The 25108-nt window shown below is 42.0% G+C and overlaps 1 protein-coding gene across 1 annotated transcript in view; it reads right to left on the reverse strand.

Annotated features, from left to right (window-relative positions):
• Positions 1-25108, reverse strand: part of COL6A6 (collagen type VI alpha 6 chain) — a 286317-nt gene that overhangs the window by 212136 nt on the left and 49073 nt on the right. Inside the window, exon 2 of the mRNA XM_040353048.1 lies at positions 8392-8476. The gene's annotated coding sequence lies outside the window, so the exon portion shown is untranslated. The remainder of the gene's footprint in view (positions 1-8391; positions 8477-25108) is intronic.

Here is a 25108-nt window from a genome sequence, read left to right on the forward strand (position 1 = left end):
CAGATGTAGTTCCCAGGAGGGGGTGAGCATGTTACTGACCACCGCAGTAAAGCCTCCCATCACGGTGTTCAGTAAAATCAGACAAGCAGGAAATTAACAGAACAGAGAAGAAATAGAGCAACTTCTGAGCAAAAACGAACAATGAGGAAGTGAAAAGAGGAATGTCTGCAGGTAAAGGATGCTTATTATGAAAACATTTTTTTTCCTTTACAACCACTTTAAGTCAACAACAGGGCAGATGGACTTGCAGCCCTCTATTATACAAAATGTTCCAAGTCCACCGTAAATGTTTTGCAGCCTTGGTCATAAGGCATACGTTCAATTCCAACCAAGCTACCTCATTTCAATCTCTAAGATCCAACTGAGGGTTATTTTTATGTTCTTTTAACTATGTTCTTTAAATAAAATATAGAAATCACCGCTGCATAGTGTTACTTATATCTGGACGCAATCTGAATCAGTTTAACACACACAGTGGCTTTATGCATCACCAAATACACATAGGAGATATTTGGGTTGGATTCTTCATCTCAAAGTATTCTTTCAGGAGAAGCTCTATAGGAAAAAGCAAGTTGCAGCGTTACTAAGATGACATTGAGACACCAATTATAGGAAGCAGTAGGTCTACAGAGGAAAGAGATGATCACCAAGACTGGCGAATGATCAGACCATGGCATCTCCAAAATCTTAGAGCCCATTAATAAGAAAATCATTGTCGAGGATGCAAAGACATGGTCTATACGGAAGTATGTGGAATGTACATTAAAACAGAAAGTAAAATCCCTTTTAGTCACGTTGAATTTTCTCCAAATATCCACCAGCCCATAACCATAGAGCAGTTTAGCAAATGTAATTCCCAGCTTTGTAGGTGATAAAATATGAGAACCCGGAAGTTGCATTTTGTCTTATGATACATCTAAATTGATGTTAGAATCCCCCCATCAATGATAAGCTCTTGAAATGTGGGCATAGAGTTTGAAAAAGCGTTAGAAAAAAGACAAATTGGTGCTGGCTAGGTGCATAGTAAGACAGAAGTGTCACCAGTGTACCCTCACAATCCCCCTTCACCAGTAAATATCTACCTTTTGGGTCCCATACTTAGGGCCTCTCCTCTGGTCCTGTTTGGAGCATAGGGATGGTCCCGATGATTGAATCGAGCATAAGTTTGATTCGAACATTGGGTGTTCATTTGTCCGCAAACAAACCGAACATATGGGGCATTCACGGCAAATTAGAACGCCGTGGATCGCAGTGCAATGATGGCTGCTGACTGCCCAAAGCATGCACCTGACCTGCATGCTTTGGCCAATCACAGTGCAATCTGCTGGGAGAGCCATGATTGGCCAAAGGCAGGGTGCTTACACAGCAGCCATATGTAGTGTGATAATGTAGAGAGATTGAGAGAACTTGAGCTAGGTTAGGCAGGTTAGTTAGTGACGTGCAGGCAGTTTAGTATATACAGTGGATATACAAAGTCTAGACACCCCTGTTAAAATGTCAGGTTTCTGTGATGTAAAAAATTAGACAAAGATAAATCATGTTAGAATTTTTTCCACCTTTAATGTGACCTATAAACTGTACAACTCAATTGAGAAACAAACGGAAATCTTTTAAGGGGGGGTAAAAATAAAAAACAAAAATAATGTGGTTGCATAACTTTGCACACCCTCTTATAACTGGGGATGTAGCTGTGTTCAGAATTAAGCATACACATTTAAACTCATGTTAAATAGGAGTCAGTACACACCTGCCATCATTGAAAGTGCCTCTGATTAATGGAGAATGTATTACTAAACAACAAGCACATTAAATAAGGGCAAACAATTTACCCCTTAAAGGCCATCAACAAGGCTCTACTACAGTCAGCCGACATAGTAGCGCCAAAACGCAAAACGGGAATCCGGAAAAACAACTCCAGCTGGGTTAACAACCAGCTGTCGTTGTTAAAACAAGAGCGCAGAAGAGCAGAAGCAGCTTGGAAAAGAAGCTCTTCAGAGGAAAACCACACCATGTATAAGGTAATAACTAAGAAATACCATAAATAAAGCCAAAAAAAAACATTTTTCCAATATCATCGCAAATGCCCTAAACCGCCCCTGCGAACTCCTCAATCTAGTCACTCAGACCATGAACCCAGTCTGTCTAGAGGCCCCGAATTCTGATTCACAAGAATTTTGCAACGAATTATCGGATTATTTCATTATTAAAATTGAAAAAATTCGTGAAAGTATTTAGCAAAATAGAACCCTCATCAACCCCCCCAAATCACAAACCTAATACCCACATAAACCCGCCGCAATTAACTAACTTCACTCTAAAACCCATTTCTATCGATGCCACTAAAAATATCATCGGTACTCTGCGAAATAGCACAGCGCCTAATGATATCATCCCCACTAAACTGCTGAAAGAATGTGCCGATATTTTGGCACCAGCTATCACGCAGCTCATAAACCAATCATTCAAGGAGGGCATGCCAACCTTGCTGAAACAAGGCATAATCAAACCGATTCTAAAAAAAACACCCTCGACCCCAAAGACCCAAACCACCGTCGACTCATAACAGGTCTAAATGTCTTCTCCAAGGTAATGGAGAAAGAAGTTGTACAACAGCTACAACATCATTTAGACACCTACAAATTACTCGATCCGTTTCAATCGGGTTTCCGTCCTGGTCATGGGACAGAAACAGCACTTCTCAAAATATGGGATGACGCTCTCTAGGCAGCAGACGAAGGAGAATCTTGTCTTCTGGTACTGTTGGACCTAAGCTCAGCTTTTGATACTGTAGACCACAAATTATTACTAACTCAGCTAGCTGAAGTAGCCGGCGTCACGGAATGTGATTTATCTTGGTTCTCCTCCTTCTTGGAAAACCGATCAAAAATAGTGAAACTGGGTCCATTCACTTCTGAAAAACGCACGGTGTAATGCAAAGTCCCTCAGGGATCCCCTTTGTCGCCTGTTCTGTTCAATATCTATCTCCACCTTCTTTTTGAAATCATCAGTAACCAGAAGTTACTTTACCACTCTTATGCAGATGACACACAACTGTATTTTCGCATCTGCAACAAAAATGATCATTATCTCGAACTAGAGAAATGCCTTACTTTGATAGAAAATTGGATGACGCAGAGTTATCTTAAACTCAACGGTTCGAAAACAGAACTTCTCCTGTTTCACACCAATTGAAAGACTCATCCCGCACCAACATGGACACCCCCGCCCATTCTGGGTAAAACCATCACCCCTAGCACCAAAGTCAAAAGTCTCAGAGTCATTTTCGACACCTACATGACAATGGATGCACAAATAGGGTCAGTAGTCAGCGGATCGCACCATCTGCTGCGTCTACTACGCAGACGCACCCCCTTTATCCCAAAAGAAGACATAGCAGTCGTGGTGGGAACAATTATCAACTCCAAACTTGACTATGCAAATGCCCTCTATCTCGGACTCCCTAAATACCAAATCACTCGGCTGCAAGTCGTTCAAAATACGGCCGCCCGAAAATTGGAATCGATCTCACCTTCACTGAGATCCCTTCATTGGTTGCCAGTAAAAGACAGAATCACTTTCAAGGCACTCTGTCTAACGTATACGTGTGTTCAAGGAAATGCCCCCCAATATCTATGCGATAAACTAAAAGCTCACAACCCCAATCGCGTTCTGCGATCCACCAACCAAAATCAGCTACATATACCCAAAGCCAGATACAAGTCCAAAGGAGAACGAAGATTTGCAGTCCAAGGACCTAGACTATAGAACGCTCTACCACCCAGCATCCGATTAGAAGTGAACTACTTGGCCTTCAGAAGAAAGATTAAAACCCATCTCTTCTGAGGGAAAAAAGTTCTGGAATGGATACTAAGCGCCCAGAGGCGATTCAGTTCGCATGTGTTGCGCTATATAAGTCTCTCACTCACTCAAGGTAGACACAAAAAAACCTTTAATAGGGACAAAAATGTCTTAGGCCATAGCCACCAAAAATGTATTACACAGTGAAAATGGAGTCAGAGTAGGACACAGGACACTCTGAAACGGCCTGGGCTGAATATCTCCCAAAAATGGAAACAAACAGAAACATTGATTCATTCTAACAACTTACAATCTACTGCCCATGATAAACAGATAGCATAACAGTATAGTAGACATAGAACAATAATCATTGAAACAGTACCCTTTAGTAGCAGACAAAAAGGAAAATCCCCAATAGGGGACACCTGCTATATAAAATAGAGAGGATAAAACCTAAGAGGCAAATAAAGTTGAAAAGCTAAACAAAAGAGCAGAAAAAAACAGTAAGCAGTCAAAAAAATAGTATTAAACAATCAGGGGACTAAAAGGAAAAAAATAGGGTTATCACTCTTATGGGTTTTGTTGCAACAGTCAAGATGGTCGTGACTGTTGAGAAATACAAGATAATTACTTCTTCTATTTCTTGTTGAGTGCCAAAGGGGAGACACAGAATGCTTTTCCTCTCTGTCTCTGCCAGATGAAGATGAGGTGTGGGATCGTGGAGATGCCAAAGGTTAGGTGGAAATGAAGCCAAGATGCTTAACCTCCCTGGCGGTGTTCCCGAGACTGACTCGGGGTTAGATTTTCCTGCTACGATCGGTAACCCCGAGTCAGTCTCGGCTCGCCTCGCTGAATCCACAGGCACTTTTTACTTACCTTGTCCCTGGATCCAGCGATGCCACCGCGCTGTGTGAGCGAGCAGGACCTCGCTCGATTCACACAGTGCCTCCGTGTGACGCCGATCTCCGTTCCCTGCGACGTTACGACGCACGGGGACGGAGAACGGCGCCAAATTCAAAAAAGTAAACAAACACTATACATACAGTATACTGTAATCTTATAGATTACAGTACTGTATGTAAAAAAAACACACCCCCCCTGTCCCTAGTGGTCTGTCCTGTGTCATGCATGTCATTTTATATAATAAAAACGTTTCTTTCTCCCTGCAAACTGTAGATTGTCCATAGCAACCAAAAGTGTCCCTTTATGTCAAAAATAGTTTTAGATCAGCTAAAAAACAGCGATAATAAATTATAATCACTTGCAGAATTGTGCGATAGCGATTTGTGGGGAAATTCGTCATAAAAAAAAAAAAATAATGACAGCAACAATTCTGCAACTGAGCAAATTTCAGTGATTTTAATTTGATTACATTATTGAATAATTTTTATTATAATTATATTATTATTTGTTATAATTATTTATAATTATTTATTATATTATAATTTATAATTTTGTTTTTAAAAAAATGTCATACCCGGGATGCCTATTAGAATCTTGTTTGGTCAGATTTAAGTGAGTTATTTCTAAAAATTACAGACCTACAATATAAAACGCCAAATTTCCTGGCAAATAATGGTACCGCTTTCAGCATGTTTTTTCTGAAAGAATCATACCGCCAGGGAGGTTAAGTAGAGATTCTCCCTCAGGGAACGTAGAGAAATTATAAAATTTGCCCTGATAAGAGAAGGTCAGGCGAAATGGGTAAGGCCAGGGATATTTGAAAAAGGCTGAAGCAGGGGTTTGAAGGAATGTTTCTTCTGCGCCGTAGCAGGAGAAATGTCTGTGAATATTTGGACTTTGTGGCCCAACCTATGAATAGAAGATATTTCTATTGCCTTTTGCATATCACTCTCTTTAACCTTTAGAAATGCGTGACTTTACAATAATGTCCCTTTGAGGGCCGTTAGGGTGAGGGGCTGTTAGAGCTCTATGAGCTTGGTCAATGTCCAACTTGTGCTCCAGTAAGTCAGGTAGCAGCGTGGTAAGGAGATCAATGTTGCAATGGATCTTTTTGAGCAGTGAATCCTTTTTGAAAAGGTTAAGCAGCAATAAATTCCACTCAGCTTTCCTAGACACCTTTCAGCACAGAAGATTCCTTTACAGATTTTTAACCTGGCTGCCATCTTCCTGCTCAGTTTCCTTTGGATAGTGCTTTCAGCAGGGCAACTAGAATCCTACAGAACATTACACACTGTCTCAGAATGGATAGAGCCCAGAGGAGAACATAACACTCTGAAAGGTTGCTGTAAACCTTTATCACCTCTTAGGCCTCGTACACACGGACGGACTGTACACTGAAAAAGGTCCGCTGGACCGTTTTCAGTGGACATGTCCGCCCGGAGATTTTTGTCTGATGGTCACACGATACGCGGTGACGTGGCCGCGCCGTCGCCGCGACGATTACGCAGCGACGTGCGCGGCCCTGGAAGGTCAATGCTTCCACGCATGCGTCGAATCACTTCGACGCATGCGAGGGATGGCGGCCGAGCGGACATGTACGGTGAGTCTGTACAGACGACCAAACATGTCCGATGGACAGGCTTCCAGCGGACATGTTTCTTAGCATGCTAAGAAATTTTTGTCTGCTGGAAAACGGTCGGCTGGACAAATGTCCGCTGGAAACCTGTCCGGTCGGCCGTACACACGACCGAACATGTCTGCTGAAACTGGTCCGCAGACATGTTCGGTCGTGTGTACCGGGCCTTAGACTACTAGACAATCTTCTTAGTGATTTGCTGATGTAGGTAAATATTCAGTTATTGTTTCTTCCCACCGTGCCTATGGGAAACACCTCAACAGTAGCAGGCAGGAGCAATCAATACATTTAACTAAGGAAAAACCTACAGAGCACAGAAAAAGGAAATGAAACACTTAGGCTGGCTACAGCCTATTTGAAAATGCACACGCAAAATTTAGCTAGGGACGCTACAGCTTAGGGCAGGGTCTCTACACAAATAAAACTCCTTGGGCTAGATTCAAGTAGCCCGCCGTAAGTTTGTGCGGGCGTAGCGTATGTTATTTACGCTACGCCGCCGCAACTTACATGGGCAAGTGCATTATTCACAAAGCACTTGCTCCGTAAGTTGCGGCAGCGTAGCGTAAATCAGCCGGCGTAAGCGCGCCAAATTCAAATTTGCTAGAGGTGGGCGTGTTTTATGTAAATAAAACATGACCCCATGTAAATAACGTCTTTAACGAACGGCGCATGCGCCGTTCGTGAAAGAATCCCAGTGCGCATGCTCGAAATTCCGCCGCAAATCGTCAATGCTTTCAACGTGGACGTAATTTACACAAAGCCCTATTCGTGAACGACTTACGCAAACAACGTAAAAAATTCAAAATTCTACGCGGGAACGACGTCCATACTTAACATTGCTTACACCTCATAGAAGCAGGAGCAACGTCACGCCAGAAAAGCCTTACACAAAAGACGTAAAAAAAATTCCGCCGGGCGCATGTACGTTTGTGAATCGGCGTATCTAGGTCATTTGCATATTCTACGCCGAAAACGATGGAAGCGCCACCTAGCGGCCAGCGTAAATATGCACCCTAAGATACGACGGTGTAAGAGACTTACGCCAGTCGGATCTTAGGCTAATTTCGGCGTATCTTGCTTTCTGAATACAGAAAGAAGATACGCCGGCGAAGCTTTGAATTTACGCAGCGTATCTATAGATACGCCGACGTAAATCAATGCTGAATCTAGCCCCCTATGTTTTTCCAACAAAGTTCACTGTGTCTCATGCAAACATAAAGCAACAATCCAAATTTTCCATGTCACCAAGAAAATAATGGTTATAATTAACTCAAGGTTTATGCCACATCAGTGCAGCAAGCCAGGACTCCGGTGCACAAAGAAAATAAATTTTCTTTTTCTAAAGAAGTAGATAATGTGGGCAATTCTAAGTCAGAGCCGCAATCTGGAATGTTATATTACAAATAAAAGAGCTGACAACTTCACAAATTGTGTAAAACCAAATGAATAGCATTATAACATGGCTGGATTCAGGGGGTTCTGGGGAGGGCTGCACCCCCCCCCCCAGATTTCAGTTGAACCCCTCAGGCAACCCCTACCTCCGTACTGTATGTTTCTGGGCAGGGTTGCCAGCTGTCCATAAGAAAATGCTGTTGGTATCGCTCTCACAGAGTCCAGACAGCACACTTTCCCGTCAACCCCCAACTCCCAGCACAGATGGGAAAGGAGCAAAGTATCGATCAGCCCCACCTCCTCCCGCACCTCTTTTCCATATCTGCTCCATCCATGCTCCACACCCCAGCCAGTGCCAGGAGAAACCCGCTTCCAATTTGCATAGTCTTAAGAAACAAATCAGTATGGCTGCAAGTAAAAAAAGTCTAGGAATTATATAGTTGGTATGTATCTTCAAACCTTAGAAAGCTAGCTAGGTAAACTCCAATTTGAGAGAGCGGAACATCCCCTCTTCAAGAAAAAAATAAATATCAATGTCCCTGAGCACATAGATTTCTGAGTTTAAAAATGAAATTAAAATAATGATGACAATAATGCTAATTATAATGTACTTTCAACATAATTTTGTAATGAAGGCACAGATAAAAAAATAATATACTTACATAGAAACAGATCGCTTGATAAGCACCAGAAAGCTTGTTTACTGATCTACTGAAACATTGCACTTGCACATGAGCTCTTTGTATCCTACAAGACAAAAAAAGTTATAATATAAGTGGAAAGATCACATTTTCAGAATAGGTCTCCATTTTCCCAGGTAAAATCTATATAATGTGGATTCCCTCTTACAATATATACTACCATCTAGGCCAGTGGTCTCTGAACTGCGGCCCGGGGGCCAGATGTGGCCCTTTGCTTGTTTTGATCTGGCCCTTGGGCACTATTTTCAAACACTAATGCCAACAATGGGACATAATTCGACCCACTGACACCAATGATGATGCACAATTCCTCCCAATGACATGAACGATGGGACACAATTCCTCGCAATAACACTAACAATGGGACACAATTTCTCCCAATGACACCAGCAATGGGGCTTAATGACATCAATGATGGGGCATGATTCCTCCCACTGACACTAAAGATGGGGCATTATTTATTCCCACTGATAATCGGGACCTTTCCTACTTCCGATGGCCACAGTCCGGCCCCCATTAAGTCTGAAGAACAGTAATTTGGCCCTTTGTTTAGAAAGTTTGGAGGCCCCTGATCTAGACTATGGATGTTGAAGGGAATCCCAGCTTCATTCTGTTAGTAAACAAAGAAGCTGGGGTTCCCGTCAACATCAACATTTCTTTTAACAGCAATCTAAATGGTATTTTTTGGTTGTAAATGTCACTTTTGCACTTTTACTTTAGTACATTGTACAGGTATGCCCCTTCAAATGCAGGATTACGGCATCGATCAAGCATGTTATTTAAAGCGATATTCATGTTATTTAAGCGATAGCATGTTATTTAAAGCAGTGGAAAAAAAAAAAACTCCTGTAAGGCAATGCTATAATGTGCTAGTATGCATAGCATACTAGCATATTATGTGAAACTTACCTTAAAATGATGCCCTCCAGCAGGGCACTGTCACCACTGACAGAGCTTCCATCTTCACCTGGTCTTCCTTCTGGGTTGACAGTCTCCAGTCCTTTGGCTGGATGAGCTGCAATGACGTCACTTCCACACATGCACGACGCGGGAGCCGCTGTTCACGGCACAGGGCTCTAAAGGAACACATGGGTATGCCGCTCCTTTGGAGCATATGCGCAAGTGATGTCATCATCTCATTCACAAGTAAATATCTCCTAAACATTGTATGTTTACGATATATTTACTGTACCGATACATAAACCTTATTATACGCTTACCTATAGGTGCTTGATGGCAGTAAATTTTTTGTGCAACTGATGTGAATATATACTGCTTTGTGAATTTCCTGTAATTTCCTCCCCTTGTCATTCACATGGCTGCTACTTATTAGAGTAAGCTGTTAGCTTAAACTTAAAACTCAAATGGGAAATCCTCCAACATCCAGAGAAACAACAGAAGGGGACATTTTAGGATTCTGGATGCGAACAGTGGGACTGCAGCAGATAGCCTTCAACTATTAACCTCTGCTTCAGATAAATTTATCTCTTTCAGCGCACATTAAGAACATCTAATCTATATATTTCCTTAAAGAACTTTGCTTTTGGAATAAAAAAAATACACAATTATAACCTTGCAGTAAAATAGTAAGTTCTGCTTATATAGAAAGGATTATTTGCCTAAAACACAGCACTAAAATTATTAAAAAAAACATGGGGAAAAGAAGCTTGTTAATATTACACATCTTTCCCTCACTTCCACCCTTGGTACCTAAGAAGGGTGACATCAGGGCTCAAGTCCTGCGGGAACGCGTGGGAATGGAGTTCCTGTACTTTTTTCACAGCAGGAACGCAGTTCCCTTTGCAGGACTAGAGCAGCCGAGAGCAGCCGAGCCGCCCGAGCCAATCCTTCACTAAGCGGCGATGCCCAGCTCGAGTCACTGTCAGGGGCAGGCGAACCTTAGTAATTCTTTATGTTACTGGCAGCTTCCTGTATATGGATTCATCGGGTAGTGTGCAGGTATTCCGTCACTTCCTCGATGCCGCAATGTCTCCTGGGAGCTTTTGTCATTGTTCCCAGGATACATTGCGGAAGTCTGTCGCGAGTTATCGTGGGATTTAGAAAGAACTTGCTTACAGGAACAATGACAAAAGCTCCCAGGAGACATTGCGGCATCGAGGAAGTGAAGGAATACCCGCACACTACCCGATGAATCCATATACAGGAAGCGGGCAGTAACATAAAGGATTACTAAGGTGCAGTGGATCGGAAAAAAAACCATGCAGTTTAGTAATTATGCATCTGAGCGTATCATTTTTTTTTTTTGGTGGGGGAGTGGATCTTGGGTGGGAGTTCCCACACTTTTTCCCCAGGACTTGACCCCTGGGTGACATCATATACTTCCACTGAGATCCCATAGAAATCTTAGTAACTTAAATCTAGCAAGAAGATGATGCAGTGCTGGAATATTACCTCTTAAGATACAGAGTGAGCTTCTCAGAATTCCCTAGGATCTTAGAAGGATGCAACATCACTCCTTGCAGTACAGAAGCTGGGGCACAAATAGGTTCAGTAACTAACGTTTTTCCCTGCAGTTTTTTTTTTGCAGTTTAGTGCAGCTTTACAGCAAGGAGAAGAAGAACCCTACTAAGCCCCTCTTCAAATTTAAGCATGAGCTAAGCCAGACGATATAGAGGCTTTCTTTTCAGCGTTTGTAAATGCGTTTTTTTGCCTGACTTCGACTACGGGAGCAGAATTATGCATTTTTGGCCCCATAGACCTCTTAATGGGAGCACCTGAAAAACAAGTAGAAATATGCGACAGGCAACAGGTGACACAATGATCTAGTGTGACCAAGTCTGAGAATAATTTGATTCTTTATCTTTTGTCATGCTTTGGGAATTGGGCAACAAAGTTCTCAGGTGTAAATGTAGGATCAATAAGCAGACCTTGTTTGGGGTTCAAAGTGTACTTTGAGTGGTACACAGAATCAAAAACATACAATAATATCTAAATGTCATATTACTGTTTTAACATTGACAGATTTTTTAATAAAACAATATTCTAGAAAGTCTTATGTTAGCTATACATAAAAATGTTAAAATAACAATAGATTGAGTAAATTTGGCTTTTTTTTTATGGTAGGCTTGCAATTCTTGGGAATGATGCCGCGTACACAAGATCATTTTTCAGCATGAAAGAAAACTTTGTTATTCAGCATGTCCAAAAAACGATGTTTTTCCAACTTCATCATTAAAAACGACATTGCCCACACACCATCGTTTAAAAAAAATTATGAACAAAGCGCAGTGACGTACAACGGCACTCTAAAGAGGAAGTTATATTCACCTTTGGGCTGCTTTAGCTGATTCCTTGTTAGTAAAAGACGATTTGCGCTTTTCTGTCTGTTACAGCGTGATGAATGTGCTTACTCTATTATGAACGGTAGTTTTACCAGAACGAGCGCTCCCATCTCATAACTTGCTTCTGAGCATGCACGGGTTTAAAACGTTGTTTTAGCCCACACACGATAATTTTTTACAACCCGAAAAATGATTTTTTTAAAAACAACGTTAAAAAATGCAGCATGTTCGAATTTTTTTTTTACGTTTTTCAGAAACACGATCATTTTAAATTACGTTTTTTAAAAACGAAATTTTTTTCATGTTGAAAAATGATTGAGTGTATGTATCACTTAAATCTGTCCAAACAAGAGTCTAGTAGACATCCCAGGTATGATGATAAAGTTTGAAACACAAAATCATAAATTATAATATAATAAATTACTATAAATAATTATAACAAATAATAATGTAATTATAATAAAAATGATTCAATAATGTAATCAAATCAAATACACTGAAATTTGCTCAGTTGCAGAATTGTCGCTGTCATTATTTTTATTATTTGATGACGAATTTCCCCACAAATCGCTATCGCTCAATTTTGCAAGTGATTCTAATTTATTATCACTGTTTTCTAGCTGGTCTAAACGCACTTTTGATGTAAAGGGACACTTTTTGGTTGCTATGGACAATCGCCAGTTTCCAGGCAGAAAGAAAAGTTTTTATTATATAAAACTGCACGCAGAACACTGGGCAGACCACTAGGGACAAAGGGGGTGTGTATTTATTTCATACAGTACTGTAATCTATAAGATTACAGTATACTGTATGTGTATTGTGTTTTTCACTTTTTGAATTTGTTGCCGAACTCCGTCCCCGTGTGTCGTAACGTCGCAGGGAACGGAGCTCGGCGGCACTGTGAATCGAGCAAGGAGACAGAGCGGAGGAGTTGGCACACACAGTGGGGACACATCGCAGGATCCAGGGACAAGGTAAGTAACTTCCCCTATATCCTGCAATGCAATCCCGAGTCTGGCTCAGGGATATCGCTTTTGGTATAAAAAATTCACCCCGAGCCAGACTCGGGAATACCGCTAAGGAGGTTAAAAGCTATTTCAATATAAAGGCCATTTAATTTACTAAAGCTGGGGAATGCAAAATCTGTTGCAGCATTGCATGGTAGCCAATCAGCTTCTAACTTCAGCTTGTTCAATTAGGCTTTGACAAAAAAATACTGGAAGCCGATTGGTTTCTATGCAGATCTGCAGCAGATTTTGCACTGTCCAGTTTTAGTAAATCAACCCCACTGTGCCTAAAAGGTATAATTTATGTGAGAGTCAACAGACAAATTCTTAAAATGTAATGATTTCAGCAGACAATTTCTTCTTCTGACCATGATCAGTTACCGAATACTAGGCATGAGCTTCGTGTTCGAGTCGAACCCATGTTCGACTCGAACGTCGTATGTTCGATCGTTCGTTGAAAGACGTACGTTACGGGCCGTTCGCGCCAAATTCGAGTGGCGCGTCGCGGCCCATAATTCACTGCGGCATTGCTGGCTGATGATTGGCCAAGCATGCACTATGACCTGCATGCTTGGCCAATCACAGCGCACAAAAAACGGAGGGCCATAATTGGCCAATTATGGCTCAGGGCTTTAGTACACGCCCCACACTGTAAAAAGCCACATGCACCTAAACCTACTTGGTGTGTACTGCACTTGTGCTCTGTAGTTTGCACGTGTCCTCTGCAGTGTGCACCTAAAGCTACGTGGTGTGTGTACTGTCTGTGCCTGTGCTATTTTTCTCAATGATTTTCATCCATATTGCAGGGACCAGACATTACATTAAAGCCGCAAGCAGTTTTAAATTACTTTTTTCTTAAAGTAATCTCATTTTGTGCAGGGACAGTTCTAAACACATGCCACTACTATAGACACCCAGGAGGTACGATATTTAAAGGAATTTTTCTTTTTTTTTTTCACTTTAAGCATCATTAAAATCGCTGCTCCAGAAAAAACGACCGTTTTTAAAACTTTTTTTTTCATTGATACATGTTCCCTGGGGCAAGACCCGGGTCCCCAAACCCGTTTTCCGACAATAACTTGCATATAAGGCTTTAAAATGAGCACTTTTGAATTCGAACGTTCGAGTCCCATTGACGTCAATGGGGTTCTAAATGTTCGTGCAAACGTTCTGTCCGTACGAAGGTTCTGGTGCGAACCGAACGGGGGGGTGGGGGGATGTTCGGCTCATCCCTACTGAATACATATGTAAGTTTGAGTTGCTAATTGCCATTGTTTATAATTTGGTCAAACAAGTGTTCAGAACCTTGGAGAGCAACACATTTCAGAAAATAAAGTAAATTTGCAGTAGACATGTGCAGAACAGGAAAATGTATTTAGTTTCTGAAAGATTTATTATGTTACTAATTTAGTTTCGCAATGGAATTAGTTTAGTTTGGTTTCGGAAATTAGTTTATTTTTCATTAAATTTTGTTTTGTTTAGTTTTCATAAAAAATTTGTTTCATTTAATAATTTTCTAACGAACGCCAACTTTTTAGATCGATTAGAATTCGGATTGGTCGAAAAAACATTGACCGATTCAAATTCTGTGTGAAGAAATAGCTGGTTGTTAAGCAGCTGGCCGGGAAGTCGTCCGCCCCCGCATCCTTAACATACATTAGTCAGCATCTGTCAGCGTGCTTCCCCACTGACAGGTGAATGTTAAGAAAAAGAATGCCGGCAATTGCCCGCCAATAGAAAAATGGACCGAAGCGAATTGCACATGTCTAATGTGCAAAATAGTGGCTAAGTGGTCAGCATGTGTGCCTAGCAATGCTATGGTCATCGGTTTAAATCGCAACCACGGCACTACCTGCCTGGAGTTTACATGTTTTCTCTATGCCTATATGGGTTTGCTCCCACACTCCAAAAACATGCTGGTAGGTTACCTTCAGTCTAAATTGACCCTACTATGTGTATGTATGAATATAAACGGACCTAGAGGGCAGGGACTAATGTAAATGTACACTATATATGTAAAGTGGTGCATAAATTGACAGTGTTATACAAGTACCTGTAAAAAAATAATAAGATTGATTACAATGCACAATCAATGTGTCTTAAAGTGGCACTTCATGGCAAAACTTTTTACATCTTTGAAAACCGTGGATTAAGGTAAGTAACTTGGTCAAGCTTTTATTTGCTACTCGCATTTCCCTTGGGTAGATTCACTCTCATTTACTAACCTGGAGATAATTACAAAAGGGAAGAACAGGAGGTGATTAAAAATCTTCCTGTAGGAACATACTGATTAAAACTCTGAGGCCCCGTACACACGGCCGAGGAACTCGACGTGCTTGGCACGTCGAGTTCCTCGTCGAGTTTTGGGATGAAGCCGCCGAGGAGCTCGGCGGGCCGCCTTCTCCCATAGAACAACGAGAAAATAGAGAACATGTTCTCTATTTTCTCGTCGAGCTCCTCGGCGGCTCCATCGAGCCAAAACTGTACAGACGACAGAGTTTCTCGGCAGAATCCGGGTTTTGACCGAGTTTCTCGGTGAATTCTGCCGAGAAACTCTGTCGTGTGTACGGGGCCTCAAAGATTGGATTTTCCCCTAACATTGGGCATATTTCTTTTCAATTCATGTGGTGTTTCTGTGACAGCATATGAGGGGAAATCTCAAAGACGGCAAACAAAAACTAAACACATTTCACGTTGTGTTGTCTAAACTGTGTCCAAACTATGTTTCTACCAAGGGAACTGGTATTTTTTTAAGCCCAGCATGCATGGAGCCATGTAAGTGTGATTTTGGTTTAATTTATTGTGAATTACAATGTGATTTCATAGATTTTTTAAAATAAATCACTTTTTTTTTGTATCCATTTACAGTATGTGTGCTATTTCTGCTATATAATGTGTACTAAAAAATGTGATGGGCAAATCAGCCCAGGTTCAGTTTCCTATGGGATCGGCAAATTATGAAGAAGTAAATCTCATTAAAATCTGTTGAGACTGCAGACATGGTACACGAGATGGTCAGAAACTGCAGACATGGTACAAGAGATGGTCAGAGACCGCAAACATGATACAAGAGATGGTCAGAGACTGCAAACATGATACAAAAGATGGTCAGAGACGGCAGACATGATACAAGAGATGGTCAGAGACTGCAGACATTATACAAGAGATTGTCAGAGACTGCAGACATGGTACAAGAGATGGTCAGAGACTGCAGACATGGTACAAGAGATGGTGAGAGACTGCAGACATGATACAAGAGATGGTCAGAGACTGAAGACATGGTACAAGAGATGGTCAGAGACTGCAAACATGATACAATAGATAGTCAGAAACTGCAGACATGATACAAGAGATGGTTAGAGACTGCAGACATGATACAGGAGATGGTCAGAGACTGCAGACATACTACAGGATATGGTCAGAGACTGCAGACATGAAACATGAAATGGTCAGAGACTGCAGGCATGATACAAGAGATGGTAAGAGGCTGCAGGCATGATACAAGAGTTGATAAGAGACTGCAGGCATGATACAAGAGATGGTAAGAGACTGCAGACATGATACAGGAGATGGTAAGAGACTGCGGAAATAAAACAAGAGATGGTCAGAGACTGCGGAAATGATACAAGATATCAATGCATCAAATGCAGCCTACCAGTGCCCACCAATTGCAGCCTACCAGTGCCCACCAATTGCAGCCCCATCAGCGCCCATCAAATGCAACCTACCAGTTCCCACCAAATCCAGCTCATCAGTGCCCACCAATTGCAGCCTGTCAGTGCTCCTGGATCACACAGAGCGGTGACGATCTCCTGCTGTCACAGAGCTTGTATTTTAATCTCCCGGGTGGCCACTGTAACAAAGTCCCGCTTCTAGACCAGCTTGCGGCTTCTACGATATACGTCACACTGATTACATTTTACCGCATTGGATCAGTGTTCCGTCTATCTCACAGGGGGCAGGACTTTGTTACAGTGCCACCAGGAATTGCACAAGCAGTGGCATCGCTAGGGTTGGTGTCACCTGGTGTGGTCAGCGGCCAGCAGCAACCACAGGTCAGCAGCCAGTGGCCAGCAGGAACCACAGGTCCATGGGTCCTGCTGGGAGCTGGCTGCGGATCTGTGAATTCTGCTGGGAGCTGGTCGTGTCCTGTGGATCCTGCTGGCCTGTAGGCCATGGTTAGCTTCCAGCAGGACCCACAGGTAATGGGCAGCTCCCAGCAGGGGGGAAATAAATCATGTGGCGGTCAGGGTCTCTCACCTCAGCCATGGTCCGACGATGGCAGCTGCCAGCTCAGCAGGACAGGTCCTCCTCCTTGCAAGTTGCATGGCCTCCTCCATTCCTGGGGGGTGGGTGGGTGATGGGGTGTCACCAGGGTCACCAGAACTAGTTCAAATTCCTTTCAACTATATCCAAAACTAAAAAAAAAAAATTGTCTTTAATGGCACTTTAAGAATGGGGCTGCTAGCAATTACATGCGGCAGACCTATTGGTGTTTCTGGCAAATTGAGGCGGGTGGAAAGCCCATTGAAAGCAATGAGTGTCTGACAGCTCCTGCAGCAAATTGCGACCACTCACATGTAATCACTAATGGAGCATTACCTGTGAATGATCAGCCCTGGGTCTCCCCTAGCAGTTATACTCCATATTCCGATCGCACACGTTCCTGGATAAGCTCTAAAAGATTTGGGTGCTGCAGCAACAGCCAACTGGAAACTGGTTCAGAAACTCACAATGGAGATATTTGCCAGCACACCATGGATCGGCAGGGTAGCGTCCAAATGGATTTTATTGCATGATCCCAACACAAAGCAGTGCAATGTTTCGGAGCCATGCAGGGCCCCTTCGTGGCTCCAAAACATTGCACTACTTTGTGTTGTGATTATGCAATAGTATACATTTTTGACGCTACTCTTGGCGATCCAAGGTGTGCTGGCAAATATTTCCATTGTCCCCTAGCAGCCAATTGCTGGGAACCCCTGCTGGTGCTCCCAACTGCAACCTATGTTTGGGCCTATTATGACTGATATACGTAACATCATCTCCTGATACTGTTGTTCAAAACTTCCTTTACGTTACCCTTTTTTTTATATCAACTGTGGTTTATCTTGATTTATTTTTCACAAAATGACAAAACTAGGGCTTTCAAATATGGAACACTCTCGAATATTTAGCACAAATGGACATTACGGTGGATTTACTTTTCCAGTTGCATTACTTTATGTTTAGTTTGTGTTTAAAGTATCTTCAACCATTGTAATTTTTCCTTCTAAAACAACTGGATTTTCATTTTTCCTTGGAAAGCTACATCATTCATAAACACTGTGAAGTTATAAACCAAATGGTATGGAAGCCTGGAATTGTTGTTTCAGATTACATTATGAAGTGAAGTGTTGCCATTTGGAAAATCATTCTAGTGAAGAACATTGCAGTTCTAAAATTTATATTTAAATGTACTATACTGTTTATTTTCCATTTTCCCATTATCACTATCTCGAAATGAAATAGAAAATATTGTCTGCGCCTATCCGTGTTCAATCCAATTAATCTTTTTAAACCAAAACCTTACTTTCAACCCACAAAACTGCTTCATTATTCAGTGACTTTCTTGTGCACAATGTGACAGTCCCAGATGACTATACGGTATCTCACAAAAGTGAGTACACCCCTCAATTGCCTGAAAATGCCTCATCTGCAGCCCCAGTGTGAAAGCCCGAGTGCATACAAAAGTGAGTGCGCCCTTCACATTTTTGTAAATATTTTATTATATCTTTTCATGTGACAAAACTGAAGAAATTACACTTTGCTACAATGTAGCTGCTGCCACAACCAAGATATTCATCTTTTCCTTGAGCGTCCTGTAAACGATAACGGTGGTCTCCGCGGCGGATTCGCAGCGAGATCACTATTATCGGAGGCGAACGGGTCCTGTCCCCTGCTCGGCTGGGATACGAGTGAGGGCAAGATGGCCCCCACCCGTCCCCATAGCATAGCAGGGCGGAAGTGACGTCAAAACGTCACTTCCGCCCATGCTTCTTAAAGCATTATTTTCTTGTTGTCATTTTTTCAAATGACAAATATTTTTTTTTGCATTTTAGTCTAAATATTAGATCTGAGGTCTTTTTGACCCCAGATCTCATATTTAAGAGGACCTGTCATGCTTTTTTCTATTACAAGGGATGTTTACATTCCTTGTTATAGGAATAAAAGTGATCCATTTTTTTTTCTGTGTAAAAATGAATAAAATAAATAAAAATAAATAAGAAAACGAAAAAAAATTTTTTAAAGCACCCGTCCCGACGAGCAGAATTGAACGCATACGTGAGTAGCGCCCGCATATGAAAATGGTGTTCAAACCACACAAGCGAGGTTTCAATGCGATCATTAGAGCGAGAGCAATAATTCTAGCCCTAGACCTCCTCTGTAGCTCAAAAGATGCAACCTATAGAATTTTTTAAACGTCGCCTATGGAGATTTTTAAGGGTAAAAGTTTGACGCCATTCCATGAGCGGGCGCAATTTTGAAGTGTGACATGTTGGGTATCATTTTACTCAGCATAACATTATCTTTCACAATATATAAAAAAATTGGGCTAACTTACTGTTGTCTTATTTTTTAATTACAAAAAGTGATTTTTTTCCAAAAAAAAGTGCGCTTATAAGACCGCTGCGCAAATATGGTGTTAGAAAAAAATATATATAATGTTTGGGGGTTTTAAGTAATTTTCTAGCAAAAAAAAACAGTTTTAGTCTTGTAAACGTCAAATCTGAAAAACAGCCATGGTCCTTAAAGCGGGATTCACCCCAAAAAAATGTTTTAACATGACATTCAGCCGAGTTGTCAGAATGACAATCGGCTGTTTTTTTTTATTTCAGTGCCGTACATACCGTATTTTCACCGTCGCTTCCGGGTATGTAATCTACGGGACTGGGCGTTCCTAATTGATTGACATCCTTCTGACCTGCGCATACAGCCGAAAGAAGCCGGACTGCGAGTCGGCTCTATACGACGCCTGCGCACCGACGTTCGGCTTCTTTCGGCAACTCGTGACGCGCTGTATGCACCGATCGGAAGGATGTTAATCAATTAGGAACGCCCAGTCCCGCAGAATACATACCCGGAATGTCATGTTAAAAACTAATTTTTTGGGTGAACCCCCGCTTTAAGTGGTTAACATAGGTTATTATTGTTTCAGAAGCCAAGTTGCTGATATATTTATTTTATATTACAATCTTTTTATTGATGTTGCAATTCAGAAACTCCCCACAACGGGGTACAGTAAACATTCTTACACCAAATCATACTGTATTACAACATGAAGGGGTAAATAATTCCATTCAGTTTTAGAATATGGACATCATTGAGATGTAAGTCAGCAATGTGACATAAGGATAATGTTAAGGAAGTGAACTGTTACGAATAAAGCAAATTTCAAGAACCAGCAAATTCTCAGTCTATTCTTATTTTCTCTTTGTCAGGAGTCTATGGTAAAATATTCCAACAATTTAAATGTACCGTATTTTTCGCACTATAAGACGCACCGGACCATAAGAGTTTTAGAGGAGGAAAACAAAAAAAAATTCTGCTCGCTGATTGGTTGTTAGAGGTTACTACGCATTGCCACTCACCATTCAGTTGCTACAGGTTACTGCACACTAATTTCCTGCAACTCAGTGTCCCCCCTGCAAGCTGCTCAGTCCTGCTGCTGCGTTATTAATCCCAACCCCCCTGCAGACAGAAGAAGGGTAAGGAAATAGAATCCACACACAGCCCGCTCTGTGTGTCTAATCTCCTGCTTGGCTCATGCTGCTGCCCGGAGAAGGAGGGGGAATGTAGTGCCTGTTATGTTTGGAGAAGTAGGGGGGACAACATAGAGGCGGTGTGCCTGCAGAAGGAGAGGAGACAGAGAGCGCGGTGTGCATGGAGAAGGAGGGGGAACGGAGCGCAGTTTGCCCGGAGAAGGACGGTGGAACAGAGCACATTATGCCTGGAGAAGGAGGGGGAACAGAGCGCAGTATGCCCGGAGAAGGAGGGGGAACAAGAGAGCGTGGTGTGCATGGAGAAGGACGGTGAAACAGAGCGCAGTATGCCCGGAGAAGGAGGGGGAACAAGAGAGCGTGGTGTGCATAGAGGAGGGGGAACAGAGCGCAGTATGCCCGGAGAAGGAGGGGGAACAAGAGAGCGTGGTGTGCATAGAGGAGGGGGAACAGAGCGCAGTATGCCCGGAGAAGGAGGGGGAACACGCTCCCTGTCACATACTCACAGTGCCTGTTTCTCTCTTGACAGGGAGAAGCAGGCAAGTCACAGCTGAGGAGTCGAGCGGCCGGTCCGGTATTCAGCGGCGGGGGGTGCTGGTCTATATTCGCTCTATAAGACGCACAGGCATTTCACCCCATGTTTGGGGGGAAAAAAGTGCGTCTTATAGTGCGAAAAATACGGCATATTGCACGATTCCCTTTCTTTTCAATTAACAAATACTGGCTCTGGCCCTCTGGGTAAGGGAGCTTAATGTTTTCCAAAAAGAGTTCTCTGAATTAAGTTTTCTTTTTAAATTCCACTCAATAGAATAACTGATCATTGTCCAACATTTTTATTTATATGTGTCTTGGGTTATAAATACAGAGTCTTGCGATCTAATACACAGAAACATTCTTTTACACTTTGCATTGCTGACAGTTAACGTTAATGTTTTAATTATTTTATATGTACATAAAGAACACAGCAGAATACTTGGCAGGGCAATGAAGCATATAGTTTGGAATGTAAATCTTTCAATTCTTTAAATAATTTAAAATGAAGACTTGGAGGCCGGGTAGGGAAAGACCCATTGCTTTGTCCTGCATATCCAAAGCACATTTACTTTAAAGCTGGTGCTAAAAACAATGATGTTCAGGTAACTTCAATGACTAAACCATCAATGCAACCTACCATCATCATTATCTATCAATACTGTGAACCAACTGAACCTGGTGGTAGGTTGTCTTTTTTTATGAATAAGAGCTCATTGAAAGTGGATGTCATTGTATTACAGAGACAAACAAACATAACAATATCTAATAGTCTGTTAAAAAAAAAATAGTTAAGTCTTGTTTAAAAAAAAATATAATAATAAGAAGCATTTAGCTGGGGAAATAGGTTTTTAAAATCCTATGATTCACTGATATCTGGTTAAGTGGTCTAAGTAAAAGTAAATGATTTGGATTTACTACAATCACAATAATACATCTTCCATTCTTGTGAAATTGTTAACTGCTTTGATCCACTGTGACTTATAGGACCTTTGAGGATTTACTACATCCAGGAACAATGGGCCAGATTCACAACGAGCGGGCGCAACGTAACTTTTCTGATTTAAGTTACACCGCCGCAAATTACACAAGTTAGTGCCCGATCCACAAAGCACTTACCTGGAAATTTGCGGCGGTGTATCCTAAATCAGTCCGGCGCAAGGCGGGCCAATTCAAATGGGGCGATTCCCATTTAAATTAGGCGCGCTCCCGCGCCGGACGTACTGCGCATTCTCCCGACGCTATTTTCCCGACGTGCTTTGCGCGAAGTTACGTTGCGCCGAGTTTTGTGAATCGCGACGGGTAAAAAAGAGATGCGGCGGGGAAAAAAAAATTAAAAATAAAATTTGACAGCGACGCGCGAAAGACGGGTACACTTTTACATGGTGTACTAACTTTACACTTTGTAAAAGGTACCCTATCTTTGCGACGGCAAACTAACAATTACGGCGACTTAACGAAGGGAAAAAGCTTTGTGGATCTCCGTAACTGCTAATTTGCATACCCGACGCTGGATTACGACGAGAAATGCCCCCAGCGGCGGCCGCGGTACTGCATCCTAAGATCCGACAGTGTAAGTCCATTACACCTGTCGGATCTTAGGACTAGCTATGCGTAACTGATTCTATGAATCAGCCGCATAGTTAGAAACAGACATACGACGGCGTATCAGTAGATACGCCGTTGTATCTCTTTTGTGAATCTGGCCCAATACTACTGCGAGAAAGACTGATTTTTCAGAGACAGTTGTGCCAGAGAGTATGAAATGCCATTCATTTGGGCATACTAAACAGGAGCAAATTTCTGTATAAAAAACAACAACTTGAAGGTTTGCTTTAACTTACTTTATATACATATCAACGGTCACCCCTTAGATTTTCATATGAATGAAACAGAGAAAATACAAAGTAACAATAAAGTTACTTGTATTTCTAAAACATGTTTTCTGAACAGTATTTACAAACACTGTCCAAAAGCTCAATTTTTGACAGCACTAGCCCCTACAGTAGTTGCCATATTACTCAGCTAGTTATGGCTTGTCTTTTGAGAACTGGGTATTGCTGTTAAAAGCAGTGAGAGTCTAATGTAGGCATCACTAAATGGTCAGGAGAGGGAGCGGTCATGTGGGGGGTTACAATTGCAAGTGGAACTATGTTGTGAGGGGGGGGGGTCTGTGATATAAGCAGGGCTGTAATGTTGGGGGCTCTGATGTGAAAGGGGGCCAAGATGGGAAAGGGGGAACTGAGGACACTAATGTAAAGTGGGTTGCGATGTAAAGGGGGCAGTGATGTAAAAGACCTGAGTCTCAGGCCCCGTACACACGACCGAGTTTCTCGGCAGAATTCAGCCAGAAACTCGATGGGAGCCGTATTCTGCCGAGGAAACCGGTCGTGTGTACACTTTTGGCCGAGGAAACCGACGAGGAACTCGTCGAGCCAAATAGAGAACATGTTCTCTATTTCCTCGTTAGTCAATGGGGAAACTTGGCTCGCCGAGATCCTTGGCGGCTTCACAAGGAACTTGACGAGCAAAACGATGTTTTTTGCCCGTCGAGTTTCTCGGACGTGTGTACGGGGCCATAGAAGAACAATGAGATTCGGACCTCTCCATGAATTTTAATTCAATACCTCTGGTCTAATGCCTGGTTAATAAAGCTTTTGAAGCACATATTGTTATAAATGTCTTTATCTGAAGTTTTAAGTCCTAAAGAAGCACTACCATATGTGGAATTAGAAGCCTTGGGAACATCTATATATGCCGACTTCAATGTGATGCCAGGATAGAGGGAAATTATACTAAAGCAAAGCAATACAAATATATTATTCCCATTTTTATCATGACGTTTCCTATAAATATACAGTATAACAGTGCAGTCAGAATCCTTGCAACTTTATTCCTGTAAGAATAAATTGCCACATAAGCAATCTGAAGAGTGTTCTATATTTCACAGCAGGTATGGCCTAAGAACAAATACATTTGCAGACACATAAATAATGCTAAAGAAAGAGGGGACAGCCCTGATATCTGAGACCCCATGAGAAAAGAAGAGAAGCGGCGTCAATCTGAGTGTAGCGTTAAAAAACAAGCAGGTTTAATGAATAGTAATGAACTCACATGATGGTGGAAAATAAAGCACATTGTATTGTAAACCACGTTGGTCACTGTCCGTCTGTTTTACTGTGCTCTGACCAACATGAGTTCATTACTATTCATTAAACCTGCTTCTACTTTAACAGCTGGCTGCCAATTCGGTGACAAACACCGGGACCCTATATATTAGGCTCACCCAGCATCTTATGGACTTTTCATTATAAGGACTTCTTTATTTATTGATTTCTACTTACGTTTTTAACATTTTCTCTACATTTTCATACTTCCTTTGTGTGTACCCCCTTGTTAACTCTGCCACCATTTTGACTTTCCTTGGTAGCGCACTCAAACACCCATATCTTACCTTGAGACTCGTGAGAGCAGTCATACTGTAGTTAGCAGCAACTTCTAGCGTCTCATGCTCAAGAAGTACTTCCACAACTGGATTTTTAGGTTAAAGGCACCCACTTCTCCAGCCGAACTTCTACAGGCATGTTTCTTTCAGGCAAGTCTACTTTAGGCCCTTGGTCCATAGCACATGCTGAGGTCTAGTAGTTGTAACTTTTCTGGTACACACACATGCCCAAGGAGAAGAGAGAAACTGATCAGATCCTCACAAATATCTTCTCTCCAGCCACACCTTCTGGGTCAGCTTTCCAGAGAGTCAGATAACTATTCATAACTCCAATGACTGTTCCTCCTACACTGTTGCTTGAACATTTATCCAGCAGCAGACAAGAGCAGTCAAATTCCAGGTTTAGGGAAAGCCTTAACTACTACAGCTCAGATGGCTACAGCAGAACAATATTTAACCACTTAAGCCCCGGACCAATATGTTGCTAAATGCACGTTTTTACAATTCGGCACTGCGTCGCTTTAACTGACAATTGCGCGGTTGTGCGACGTGGCTCCCAAACAAAATTGGCGTCCTTTTTTCCCCACAAATAGAGCTTTCTTTTGGTGGTATTTGATCACCTCTGCGGTTTTTATC

The sequence above is a fragment of the Rana temporaria genome, chromosome 5 (assembly GCF_905171775.1).
Source record: "Rana temporaria chromosome 5, aRanTem1.1, whole genome shotgun sequence".
NCBI classification, from domain to species: Eukaryota; Metazoa; Chordata; class Amphibia; order Anura; family Ranidae; genus Rana; species Rana temporaria.